The following is a 14,388-nucleotide window of genomic DNA, read 5'->3' on the forward strand; positions in this document are numbered from 1 at the left end:
CTCAGCTGCAGCAACCTCTTCCTAGAAACATCGCCAAAGGCAAGGGAAGCAAGGGCAAAAATGAACTATTGGGATTTCATCAAGATAAAAAGCTTTTGCACAGCAAAAGAAACAGTCCACAAAACCAAAAGACAACCGACAGAATGGGAGAAAATATTTGCAAATGACATATCAGATAAAGGGCTAGTATCCAAAATCTATAAAGAACTTATCAAACTCAACACCCAAAGAACAAATAATCCAATCAAGAAATGGGCAGAAGACATGAACAGACATTTTTCCAAAGAAGACATCCAAATGGCCAACAGACACATGAAAAAGTGCTCAACATCGCTCGGCATCAGGGAAATCCGATTCAAAACCTCAATGAGATACCACCTCACACCAGTCAGAATGCCTAAAATTAACAAGTCAGGAAACGACAGATGTTGGCGGGGATGTGGAGAAAGGGGAACCCTCCTACACTGTTGGTGGGAATGCAAGCTGGTGCAACCCCTCTGGAAAACAGTATGGAGGTTCCTCAAAAAGTTGAAAATAGAGCTACCCTACGATCCAGCAATTGCACTACTGGGTATTTACCCCAAAGATACAAATGTAGGGATCCGAAGGGGTACGTGCACCCCAATGTTTATAGCAGCAATGTCCACAATAGCCAAACTGTGGAAAAAGCCAAGATGTCCATCGACAGATGAATGGATAAAGAAGATGTGGTGTATATACACAATGGAATATTATGCAGCCATCAAAAGGAATGAGATCTTGCCATTTGCAACGACGTGGATGGAACTGGAGGGTGTTATGCTGAGTGAAATAAGTCAATCAGAGAAAGACATGTATCATATGACCTCACTGATATGAGGAATTCTTAATCTCAGGAAATAAACTGAGTGTTGCTGGAGTGGTTGGAGGTGGGAGGGATGGGGTGGCTGGGTGATAGACATTGGGTAGGGTATGTGCTATGGTGAGCGCTCTGAATTGTGCAAGACTGTTGAATCACAGATCTGTACTTCTGAAACAAATAATGCAATATATGTTAAGAAAAAAAAAAGAAGAAGATGATAGCAGGAGGGGAAGAATGAAGGGGAGTAAGTCGGAGGGGGAGACGAACCATGAGAGACGATGGACTCTGAAAAACAAACTGAGGTTTCTAGAGGGGAGGGGGGGTGGGGGGATGGGTTAGCCTGGTGATGGGTATTAAAGAGGGCATGTTCTGTGTGGAGCACTGGGTGTTATGCACAAACAATGAATCATGGAACGCTACATCAAAAACTAATGATGTAATGTATGGTGATTAACATAACAATAAAAATTAAAAATTAAAAAAAAAAGAAATCCTTTGCTTTTCCAATGGCAATGGTATTCTCATATGTTTTCTCAAAGAAGTTTTATATTTTGTTTTGAGATTCAGGTCTATGATCCATATCAAATTAATTTCTGTGTATGGTATGAAATAGAAAGATCATTTTTTTCCCAAATTACTCAGGTGTCCAAGCAGTTCAAAAGATTTGTTCAAAGACATTAATTTCCTTATTAGAATGACTTGGTGCTTTGGTTGAAAATCAGTTGGTATAGTGGGTATTCTTCTCAGTCTTCTGTTTTGTTCCATTGATCTATTTCTGGATCCCCTTCAGTTCCACGGACTATGGTCTCATTTCCTGTAGCTTCAGAGTAAGTCTTAGAATTGGCTAATGTAGGAGTGCTTGGGTGGCTCTGTTGGTTTAGCATCTGCCTTTGGCTTAGGTCATGATCCCAGGGTCCCGGGATTGAGTCCCACAGTGGGCTCCCCACTCAGTGGGGAGTCTGCTTCTCCCTCTGCCCCTCCTCCCCACTTTTTCACTCTCTTGCTGTCTCTCAAAAATAAATAAATAAAATGTTTTAAAAAAATTGGTTAATGTAAGTCTTCCAACATTTTTTTCTGTATCAAATTTGTTTTAGTTATTCCAAATCCCCTGGATTTCTGTGTTTATTTTAGATTCAGCTTGTCGTTTTCTTTAAAAGAGTCAGCTGTATTTTTTATTAAAATTAGGTTGAATTTATCATCAATTTAGGGAGAATGGACATCTTCACATGTTGAGTCTACCAACTTATAAAAATAGTATGTCTTCTCATTTATATAGGTTTCATTTCTCTTGACAATGTTTTGTAGTTTTCAAAGTGTAGAGATCCGGCACACCTTTCACTATATTTATTCCTAGTTATTTAACTTTTTGGCAATGCTATCAAAAGTAGTGTCTTAAAAATTATATTTGCCAATTTTTTATTGCTAGGGTATAGTGCATGCCCTAGGTATAGTGACTTATTAGTTTTAATATTTGTGCAGATTCCATACTGTTTTCTATGCACAAAATTGTTTCATTGATAACAGTTTGATTTCTTCCTCTAGAATCTTTACACTTTTTATTGCATTTATTTTTCTTATAAAATCGCCACAGCCTCTAGAATATTGCAGAATAGAAGTAGGAGTTGACGTTCTTGCCTTAATCCCCATCCTAGAGGAAAAGCATGCAGTGTCATTAGTTTGAAGAATAGCTTGTAATTAGATGGAGAAAGGTTTCTTCTATTTCTATTTGCTGATAGTTTTTGTCATGAATGGGTGTTGATTTTCGTCTAGTGTACTTTCTGCATTTATTGAGATAATTGTTTTCTTCTTTATTCTCCTGATAAATTCACTCATTCAAATTACATTGATTCACTCTCACACATTAAACCAATCTTGCATTTCTGGATAAATTCCACTTGGTCATGATTTTTATTAATTATGACTACTTGTGTGTTGCTGGATTTTAACTGCTAATATCTCATTAAGGATGATATACATATACATACATTATATCTGTATATAATATATATTTAAGCATATATATGTGGGTATATATATATATAATTATATATATATATAATTTTAAAGGCCTTTTCTGAAAATACCAATACTTCTCGAGCTCTGGTTATATTAACTATTTTTCTTTGATAATTTTTTGCGGGTTTGCTTTCATGCTTTTTCATATGTTCCTTAATTTTAGATTTTCAGTGTTCCTTAATTTTAGATTTAATGCCAGACACGTGTATTAATAACATTAGAGACCCAGAACAATTCTTTTACACCTAGAAGAGGGTGTGTCTCCTCTTCTGTCAAACTTTTAGTGTAGAGGTTTGGTCAGTAAACTTTGTAGTGGAGGTGGGCTGAGGCTTTGTTGTTAACTTTAGTTCTTCTGTCCTGATCCCAGCCTTTGGCTCTTAGTGAAGTCCCAGTGTATCTCAAGGTACACCTTGCAGTTCCCCTACTCTGCCTCCAGCGGAAGCCTAGAGCGCCTTGTTGGGATTCTATCAGCTCTCCTGCCCCTTCTCCAGCCTTTGACAGCTTCTGCCTTGCACTTATCAAAGGCTTCATGTATCTCATATTTCCCAGGACTTTCTTGCCCCCAGCCTTCTGTGTATCATCTTGTGTACAGGTGACAGCCCATGGGCAAGAATTGGAGAGTGCAAACTTGATTTGTTACTAGGGCTCCTTAAGACTCCAGTCCACCATACCAGCCAACCAGTGAGCCTCAAAAGCCCATCAGAAGTTCAACTGACTTCTCACCCCATTTACAGAAGACTCTTCCATTCCCCACCTTCAACCAGGGCTTGAAGCAATCATGGGCCTCTCTCTCCTGAAATTCATCTCATTTAGATTTTCTTGCTCTACAGTTCTTTAAACCTTGCTCTAGGTTTCTTTAAACTATAATTATGTAGCTTGTCTGGATGTGTTTTTGCAGTGATCTCTTGGTACCTTTTATACCCTAACGGGAAGCAAACATTTAAAAGTGGTGTTAAAAAAATCATTAGGAACTGAAATTCTACACCACCCATTAAAACACACACACACACACACACACATGCACACACACACTGTTCATTCCCTAATTTCTCTTAACTCTTGCCCCACTCAACCATCCACAACACTTCCTGTTGCCTGCCTCTGGTAAGGCGGGGGCTCTCCATTAGGATGCCTTTGCTCCCCAGGGGACACTTCTGATGTTATGGCTGGGGAGAGAGTGCTATCGGCATAGAGTGGGTAGAAACCAGGGGTGCTGTTAAACATCCAACAATGAGGAGGACAACCCTCAACAACAAAGTATTATCTGGTCCAAAATGTTAATGGTGCTGAAATTAAAAAACCTTCTTCTAAGGGAATATGAAAAAATACCCACAGTCTTTATGTTCTTTAATCAACAAATTCTGGTGGCTACCAAGCCAATAACAAAGGAATAGAAGAGAAAGGAAGAATATATGTATTATCTCCCTACTCCTGGGAAGGCAGCAAGTGAATCTTAACACATTGCCACGTCTCCTGTCACAATGACTTAGCACGGTAGTGTCAGGAATAAATGTTTGCTGAAAGAATACATGGATAAAAGAGTGAAGTGCCACCTGCCATCTGATAGGCCTCTTTTATGAAGCTTCTCCCTGAGCCCTCCACTACTTGTCAAAGGACAAGGGCATTTGAAATGTGTGTCCCAAAGTTAATAGGGTGATGTTCTGCTTCTTGAAGTTAGCTAGTTCAAGCATCAACTCGTTTACTTTGGGCGTTCTTTCAAAACCATCCTTCCATTTCTACATTTGTGACTGGCCACTGCCATGGGGCACTGTGCTGAGCCCTGGGGTAACACAGTGAGGACTGCATGGTCTTTGCCTTTGTGGGATCCTTCCCAGCATATGTTTCACAGAAAAGCACACATCCCTGAGTCACCAAAGTCATGTTCATGATGGTTATTCTGAAAGCATAGTCTCAAATTTGGTTTAAAAGTCTGAAAAGATAGAGAGAATTGAGTATGCTATAGTCTTGATTAACAAATTTAACTTGGGGAAGCCTGGGTGGCTCAGTTGGCTAAACGTCCGACTCTTGGTTTCCGCTCAGGTCATGATCTCAGGGTCATGAGATCAAGCCCCGCTTTGGGCTCCGTGCTCAGCCAGGAGTCTGCTTCCTCGCTTTCTCTGTCTCTCAAATAAATAAATCTATCAAATTTATATATGAAACTCAGAATTTTTTTTAACCAATTATCAGTAGAAATTTGTATCTTCCAAAATCTCTTTGGGGACAAGATGCAAGGCTTACAACCAATTTCCCCAGACGGGAAAGTACTACGAGTTAGACTGGTGTGGGTTGCTGGCATTTATTTTTGTTATTTTTGCTCTAGTTGTCTGATGCAAATATTTGGATGGATGATTTATAACCATGCTTGAGTCCTGAGGCTTTTTCACTGAGGCTTGAATAGTCAGTGAGGAAATGTTTTTTAAATATATTCCAATTCAAATGATTTAAATAAATTATGTGTATATGTGTGGGCATGTCTATCTGTGCTCTGCACTGTACAAGAGAGTTCCAGCACTTTTCAGTTTTCCTTCAAAACACTTTTCGGACTCATACATTATGAAAACTTCATGAGTGGGTGAAATACAATTTCTTCATCTTTTTGATAATATTTTAAATTTTTTTCTCCTTAATTATTCATTTGATTTTTTTCTATAGATATTCTGGGTTTGTGAGATTTAGAACTCTTAAAATTACTGGTGTCTTCAGAGTTCTGGGTGAACCAGGGGTAAGGACATGGCATTACCAGATCCCAGTCACAGATGAGTATTTGGAACACACGCCTGGCTCCAAACCCACCAGGAAGTAGGACCCCAGCCAGCTCCATCTGCTCGTGGTCACAGCTTCATGTAGCTGCCTCCCAGTTGGGTTACTGTGAATGAAGTCCTCTTAGAGACTTCAAGTTAAAGAAGATGGAGAAACCCATCTCAAAGGAAGAGGTCAATCTGTGGAAGAAGTACAAACAAGTGAAAGCCAGTGCCTAGTGACTTGCTTCTATGGGGCTAAGGAACTAGGCACTAGGTGTGTCCCGGGTGTGATTCATGAGCAGGGAATTTATTAAATTAGCTTAAGGAGGCCACAGACAGTATTTGCTATCCGAGTATCACCCTTTATTCAGCCGAGAGCCCAGCTTGCCAAACAGGACTGCATGACTCTGAATTGGGAAGAAACCACCTGTAAACAAAAATGCTGGAATCTTCATTTACCTTGGTATACCTACTCTGCCATCAATCAGAGGGGAATAATGACCTTTTTATTTCTCACAAGATCTGGACTTTGGAACATGGGTCTCATCATTGGCGAATGAAGCCCAGATGGATTTATGTCTTCTTTTCTCTCCCTACTGGTCTCTTTTGTCCTGCACTCTAGGAAAGGAGATGGGGGTGGGGATGGGGGTGGAGGTTGGGTATCTACCCTCCCAGCTGTTACTGTGAAATGATCATAAAGATAAGGTCAGAAGATACACACTGAGTGCAATGGTGACTAATTGAGACTCCACTTCTTTCTGCTTCTTCACCAAGGATGTGGTGAGGAAACACAGGGCCAGGGAGGACAGGTTATCTCACTCCTCTGGAGGAGGCCCTGCCTTTGTCTTCTCCATTCGCGGTACCCCTAGGGAAAGACCTCTACTGTGGGTTTGTCTGTCACTTTCTGGGTGGTAGGAGCCTTGCCAGCTCCTGGTGGGAGATTCACAGCTGAGGAGGGACCTTGTCAACATCCGGGGGAAGGGGGTAGTAACAACAGCTCGCTCATTACGCCTTTAGGATCCAAGCATCTAATTAGGATTTTGCTGTTGGAATTAGAGGTATTTCTTCTTTTAAGTGGTTTCAGAAAAAGGAATGGGAATGGGGGACTGGTACGACAATCTTTAAACATATTATTAGCCACTGAGACCAAGACGAGAATAATATAGACTCCCAGCAGGAAGAATTACTAGGCCTTCAATGGGAAGACTGAAGAATATCGTGAGATTCGATTCCCTTGCTATCTTAAAGAACATGATGAAGCATAATTTCTCAACAATTAGCAAGATCAAGCCACCCTGGAGGAAGCACACAAGGCATGATTTATTCATTCACTCAGAAAAGTTAATTCAGCACCCGCCAAGACAGGCAGTATGCAAGATTGTTCTGGGGAATACTGATTGGACCCAGCCTTTAACCCCCATGTAGCTTGTAATCTGCCTATCATAGAATTCAATGATTTGTTGAGGCTCCTTGCTTTTTATTTAGTGTAGAAAACCATGCAGAGTCATATGGAGACACTAGATTTTTAAAAGTTGGCATTATATAGAGAGCAGGCTAGATGCTGGAGATCTGCTACGCTTTGTAGCTTGCTTTTTTTAAAGATCTGGCTCACAATGAGCTCGTGTGTGACTCCCAGTTCAGCTCTTTGGCTCATGGGGCTGCTGCGTCGTGGCCACCCTCCATTCCCAGCTACATCCAGAGACCTGGTGAAAGGGAATGGTGAAGTAGAACATGTGACAGCCAATCCACAGTCGTTACTGGGCACCCTTCATACACAGCTCTGTAGCCAGATGCTGAAGGTCAAAGGGACCTACTGAATTAAGCAATTCATCCATAGTCTGCTTGGTGTGACTAGACAAATTTTGATGAAAAGTGTATATCCTGGAGTGGTACCAAGAGCAACACGTCCCAGGTGCTGAACAGCACGTGGAGAGACTAGATCCCCACCCTGAGAAGTTTCCATTCTCCATGGAACACTGATATTTCTTCCCTTTGCCTCCCAGGATACTGCAGGCGAGGATACTTCCCTTTGCCTCCCAGGATAGTTTGCAGGATCAGAAATCCTGCAAACTATCCAGGAATGAAGGGAAGGGAGAGGAGGAAGTTGAGGATTTTATTACTGCCTCAAGCGAGAACTACTGATCCTTAAACTTCTGATTCCACTTTAAAATAATGGTTTATTAGTTTGCATGCAGTTAATAAAACGCAGAAAAAACATCAACTCATCAGCCCCCACATCTATATTGTGCGGTTCATCACAAGAGAGTAAGAGAAAGATTCCTGTCTGGTTCAGTTCTATTCCTCCAATATTTGCTAGGTGATGGACAGTGCTAACTAATGCCAAGGGTGTGGTGATAAGCCAGTTTTTAAGAAGTATGGTCTACTGGAGGAAATCCTCATGAACAACCAGAATCACCTCCATAAGACTCGATGAAATATTTGCTAAATATGGGCATGATGAGATGGAGAAAATTTCAACTGGCAGAATTCTCTTTGGAGAAAATAGTTCAGATGAACTCTTTGGAGCAAGGAGACGGATTGCAAAAACATACTCAAGTAACAATGGATGGTTTCAACAACACCTTAAGAGAAGAGTAGATCTTGTCAACTGAAGGGCAATTTATTTTCCAAACACTATGGGGAAATTGATTATGTGCTTTCTGGAAGTAGCAGCTGGGGCAGTGATGGGTATCTTTGCATGGTAGGGAGGAAAGAAATCTTAAGTCTATAGGGAGCAGGGATTTGGAAGGGAAAAAAGGCGCACGGGAAGGTGTCATGGTCACATGACACTGTCAGCATGGCTTGCTGTGGTGATTACAATATAAATTGTTCCCCCTCTTCAGGCCTCCCAAAGGAATCTTCAGTAAAATAGAAAATGGTTAATATGGCTTTGTGCATCTTTTTGAAGAACTGGAAACCCCACTTGAACTTCTGTCTGGATTGGTGGGAGGAGAGGGTGAGCAAATGAGCCTGCATGGACTTCCCTCTCACTAATGACCTCCAACTTTGTCAGTTGTCTCAGCTGTGGAAATAGGCTCCCAACTGGTCTCCCTCTTTCAGCCTTGCTCTCCAGTAGCCTTTTCTCCCCAACCTAGCACAAACGATCCTTTTAAACATAAGTCAGATTACATCCAACCTCTGTTCAAAACTCTATAATAACATCAATTTCCTTTAAAGCAAACCCACTTTCCTAATCATGGCTGACATGTCCCCACTTGATGGGTCCCTGGCTCCTTGCTGCTCTCCTCATTCTTACTCTGCTACAATCTCATTTTCTTCCCCTTGTCATTTGAACATCTGAAGCCCTTTTTCATGTCAGACATTTGCATTTATTGTTTACTTTGCTGGGATGCTCTTCCTTCAGAAGTTCACCCAACTCATCTTCCCTTTCTTTGATGTCTTTTCTCAAGTGCCATCTTCTTTGTTGGTAACATCCCTGTCTCCCCTTTTTACTGAGCATTTCTTCACAGTCACCCACGCCCCTGACCTGCCACTCTTTAATTTACAGAGTTTATGTTTGTTTATGATTTTCCCCCACCTCCTACTAGAATGTAAATCCCATGGAGGCACAGGTTTGTCAGCATTGTCATGCTGTGTCCCCAAAGCCTACAATGATACCTGGTACAGGGGAGGTAATTAATGAGGATGTATTGAAGGAATGGATGGATGGATGGATGGTTGGATGGATGGATGGATAAGGTTGTACAAGGAGAGACCATAGAAAGTTCATGAAATAGAGTGAAAACCTCACTAGCAACTAAAGTTTCCTTCAGGGATTCATAACAACAGTGGTAGGGGATTATTTTCAAATAGTCTTGTCCATTTTCTTTCATTTTTGGTTTGGCACATGGTACATCAATGATGTATTTTGTTGTATCAAACAAGCCTTTTGGAGGGAGGCATAGGGGAGGGGGTGGGCCTGGCCCCTTCCCTGAGGATGTACAAGTGGCCTCTGGACAATAGAATTTCTGGCCAGGGGGCCCTGGGAAGGCAATGCAGGCAAGTGTACCTGTACCAGGCCTGCTTATCCTTCTGTGCTTGGTGTTCAGGTAGCTCTCAGGTGCCTGACTGAGGCTCTTTAGGCTGGGAGCATAAAGAAGAAATTATAGTTGTGACAACTCCAAGAGCAGAGCAGAGAATGCAGAAGAGGGAGAAGAAAAAAGAAAGCAAGTAAGCTAAGAAAGGATTTTGGAATAAGTATTATGTATGAAAAAAAGCAGCCAGGTGGACTAGTAATGTGGACCTAGAATTCACTCATTTTTTCTTCACTAGGGGATTACTCCTAGCTCCCTTCTCTCTTGTTCCTCCTACTTTGTATCCCCAGCTAGGATAAAAAGCATGGCAGTAGCTTGGATCTTTTTTTTTTTTTTTCTTCAGGATCAAAAATACTTGGGCTACAAAATAAATTGTAAAGAATAAGACATTACAAATGACATATATGATCATGATAATAATGTCTACCAGTTGTTGAGTGCCTCTGCTTGCTCAGCTCAATTGAAGCCCTTTTCCATAGGTTACCCCATTCTTACACAGCATTGTAAGGTGGAGATGATCCCCACTGTACCTCTGAAGAAACTGAGGCTTGAGAAACACAAAGTAATTCTAGACCTTTGGTAGCTTGGAAACATTCCTCTTTGCTATTTTTCTCTCTCACAGAATCCCACATACAGCCTTGATAGTCCAAGCAGTAATGAATTGAAGGAAAGTAGAAAACCTCCCAGAATGAGATTCTAATTATCTTTGACAATTGTAAGAGTGCATGACACTGTACCTCAACAAATGCTTGGAAGACTGGAGTTAAGGGAGTAAATGAAAATGTCAAAGATTGATGAGAACAGACAGGGTAGCAACGGGAAGGGCTCACATGCCTACATTATCCCCTCCCACCTCATCCCAAGCCCCATGTCAGAAAGGAGATATTATGTGGTTAAAAATGTGAATTTTTAAACACTAAAGGGAGTTATTCCTTTGGGGAAGGAGGTTCAAGTGTTAAGGTTGTGAAGGAGACCCTACAGCTCTGAAGTAGTTGCTGGAGAAAAGAAGGAGGATGTAAGAGACCATCTCGAGGGAGTTGTGAAGAAGCAAAGATCTGCTCTGAAATCAACTTTTGATTACTCATCATTAGGTGCCCAGAGAGAGGGAGAGAAAAAAAAAAACCCAAAACCCAGTATCAAAACCTCATCTTCATTTCCTACAGCAGACCTGCTTGGAGGACAGCTGAAAAATGGTTACATTCATAATTTGCAATTCGCTTTCCATCTCTGTCTTTCTTCTCCCTTTCCTAATACAAAGATCACAGACAGATGGAGCCCTGATTATTCCAAGATTTTATCGCAGAATGATCAGGATTTGGTTGCAGTTCGGGGAGCTTCTTTTCCGTGTGTGTGTGTGTGTGTGTGTGTGTGTGTGTGTGTGTGTGTGTGTGTAGCTGAAGGCTGTCTGACCTATCAGGTGACCACAGAAGAAGCTAGCTAATTCATCCATTAAAAGATTTGTCAACTAAGCAGCTCCCCACACAAGAGCTGCCCTAGGCTTCAGGGCAAAGAAGCCAAAACAAACATCAGTGGGGCCCATGGGTTTGGGTCACTGGGATAAAAGGAAAGAAATTTCTAAGGTGCCTGGCCTGTGTTATCTCTTCCCAGGCTACTGCTCTTGCTGTTGGCTGCTATGAGGCCCAGAGACCCGAAGCAGTTCCTGGTTGAGAGAATCAGATCATTCACTCATCCCTTACTTCTTTCAGTTCTTTGAACTATGTGTTCATCCATTCATTCATCAACCTCAGCTGACTTCCTTTGTAACTCTCAGAGATGGGTCTGGATGACGTTTAGAGCAACACTGAAGAGTCACAGGGGAACTGGATTACCATCAGCATTGCGATGACTTTGAATATTTTAACCAAAGACATGCTTTGGTTAAAATACCTGATAAGTCCTTGGCAGGTGCGGATGAGTAACCTAGAAAGCCATAGCATCCGAGGCCTGAGTTTTCACCTACTTGAGCTCTATCACACTGAAGTGTAACCACACCTATTTAAGCTGTCTGCCTTCCACTCAGTGGTCGGCCTCTGGAGCTCTTGTATCCCAGCGCCCAGCACAGTTCTTGGCAAATAGTAGGAGCTTAACAAATATTTGTTGAGTAAATTGAACGAGATTGGGCAGATTCCCATGATGTCAGCCCATGAGGTCTTTTTCAAGAGGTAGGTGTACTCAGCGGCTCCTCTGGAGCATTCTAGAAGGACGAGTGCATACCTTGGGGGCAGGGACTGCCTCTCCATCCCTGTATCTGGAGCACTGTGTTTGCTTAAGGAATGAGTAAATGTCTGTCTTGCTCAAGGGGTGGGCATGTAATAATCTATGGGGATAGTCCTACCCTATCCTCAGCTTAGAAGGTCCTCGGCAATCAACACAGAGATGAGCCAGACAAGGCCTGACTGTTGCTAAAACACCTCCAGAGGGATCCGAATGGGGGTATTTTCTACAGGCCATGCTTTGACTTTGTAAGCTCCTAGCAACAGCTCAAAAACTCAAGGAGGTGACCAGTGGGGCAAAGGGCAAGGCCCTGTTAGCCAGTTTGGGGACACAAATAACAGGAGCCAGAAGGAATGGCTTTAGCAATAGCACTTTGTTATGACTGCAAGAAAACCACCCAGGAAACGCACGCCCTACTGTTGATAACTACAAAAACAGGAAATGAACAAAAGCAATGACAAGATGAATGAATGAGTAGGTCAACGGGGGGAAAAAAAACAACAACAAAAATAAGGCTCATAAATAAATGTACCATGACTCTACCTTTCTTAAGACCATTCATAAAAATAAATTCATTGTGGATTGGCATTAAATAGGAAAGCTAAAGACAGATTAAAAAATTAGAAGAAAATATAAGAGAATCACTTTTACCTGATCTCTTGGAAGGGAAACCTCTTCTAACCACAAAGGAAAAAACAGAAAGCCAATTACAAAAGAGCAACTTACATGCATTACATTAGAATACACACAGAAAGCTTTGTGTCCTTTAAGGCTTCATTTCCATATTATATACAATAAATATATGACTCTTGAAATCAGAAAAAAAAATGAAAGCATGCATTTAATAATTAAACCAAAATGAAAAAATATGCATTTGTTCCATAACATCTCACACCAGGCCAAATACCACCCCTACCCCACGCCACCTCTGCTTGCTACTTAGGCTGACTTTTTTTGTGCTTGTTAAATTTCTTTCTTTTCTTTTTTTCTTTCTTTCTTTCTTTCTTTCTTTCTTTCTTTCTTTCTTTCTTTCTTTCTTTCTCTCTCTCTTTCTTTCTTTCTTTCTTCTTTCTTTCTTTCTCTTTCTTCTTTTTCTTTTTTTCTTTTTTTTAAAGATTTTATTTTTTTATTTGACAGAGAAAGAGCACAAGGAGGGGGAGTGGCAGGCAGAGGGAGAGGGAGAAGCAGGCTCCCCAAGGAGCAGGGAGCCCAATGCGTGACTCAATCCCAGGACCCTGGGACCATGACCTGAGCCAAAGGCCGTTGCTTAACCAACTGAGCCACCCAGGTGCCCCTGTGCTTGTTAAATTTCTAACCGGCCTTCAGAAAGTTGCATGAATACATGTGTGGAGAAAAGGATGAGAAAGCACACACAGCATGATTTATCTCTGGTTCTGGGACTCACAAAGGAATGATCTGTAGTGTTAGATGTCCTTTCTCTTATTTATCCCACTGTCCCAGTAATTTTGTCTTGAGAGATCTCCCTCTTTCATTGGACCTAACGCCTCTCCTCTTAAGTTTAACATTTGTTTCTTCCTCTTTCTTAACATGGCATTCACGGGGGACTTCAGGTACCCATATTCCCAGCCCTGTGTCCCATCTGTCATATACACACATACTATGTTTCATCTACCATTGCTATACCTGGGACATCTATGGAACACTACACTTTCACATTGTTCTCTCCACCTGGATTTTTGTTTTTTCTCTTTTCCACCTAACAAACTCCACTCATTCTTTAAGAATCAAATCAAAAGTGATTTCATGCATTATTAAGCCTTTCTTTCCTAATGTCCCTGTTAGAAGGCACCTCCCCTTCCCTCCACTGTCACAAGAGTACCCACACACACTTGTCCCACTTTATCACATTCACCCCACTAGCAGTGTGTAGCTTTATACCCCTGACCCCACCACAGGCTCCTTGAGGGCAGAAACCATGTCTAATTCCTGTCTCATTCAGCTTTATACTCCCAACATTCTGCACGGTGCTGGAAATAGAGTAAATGTTCATTTTATGATGAATGAATGAATGACATTGTAAATGGTAGATTATAAGCTGGTTGTTGTATTCTCTCATGAACTAGTTTTTAATTCCTTAAGGCAAAGTATCAAATTTGGCCTCTAGGAGAAATAATTCCCACCTCAAGACATATTTGTTTTATGTTTCATTTTTCGGCTTCTTGTATATTGGAATCTGATACGTCTAGAGTCTGAAGCACAAGATTTACCATCAAGTGTCCATAAAGTAGATCAAGGAAAATTCCAGCCTCTGGATTCTCCTTCTTCTTATTATATATTTAAAGGTTCAGGTGTTCCCAGTTATTTGAAAGTGAATAATAAAACCCTAGAGGCTGCACATATCTGTCTGGATTAGTAAGTTTATTCCTATGACAATGACTATATTATCCCCATAGTTTCAAACAGCAACCAGAAAGCTCCCAGATCAGACATCATGTTTTCAGGGACTAACTTGTTTACTTGACCACAGAAACTGGATCACTGTATGCTGACAGGCTATTGGTTTTCTTCCGTTCTGGAAGGC

This window comes from Zalophus californianus, chromosome 7 (genome assembly GCF_009762305.2).
Source record: "Zalophus californianus isolate mZalCal1 chromosome 7, mZalCal1.pri.v2, whole genome shotgun sequence".
NCBI lineage: Eukaryota > Metazoa > Chordata > Mammalia > Carnivora > Otariidae > Zalophus > Zalophus californianus.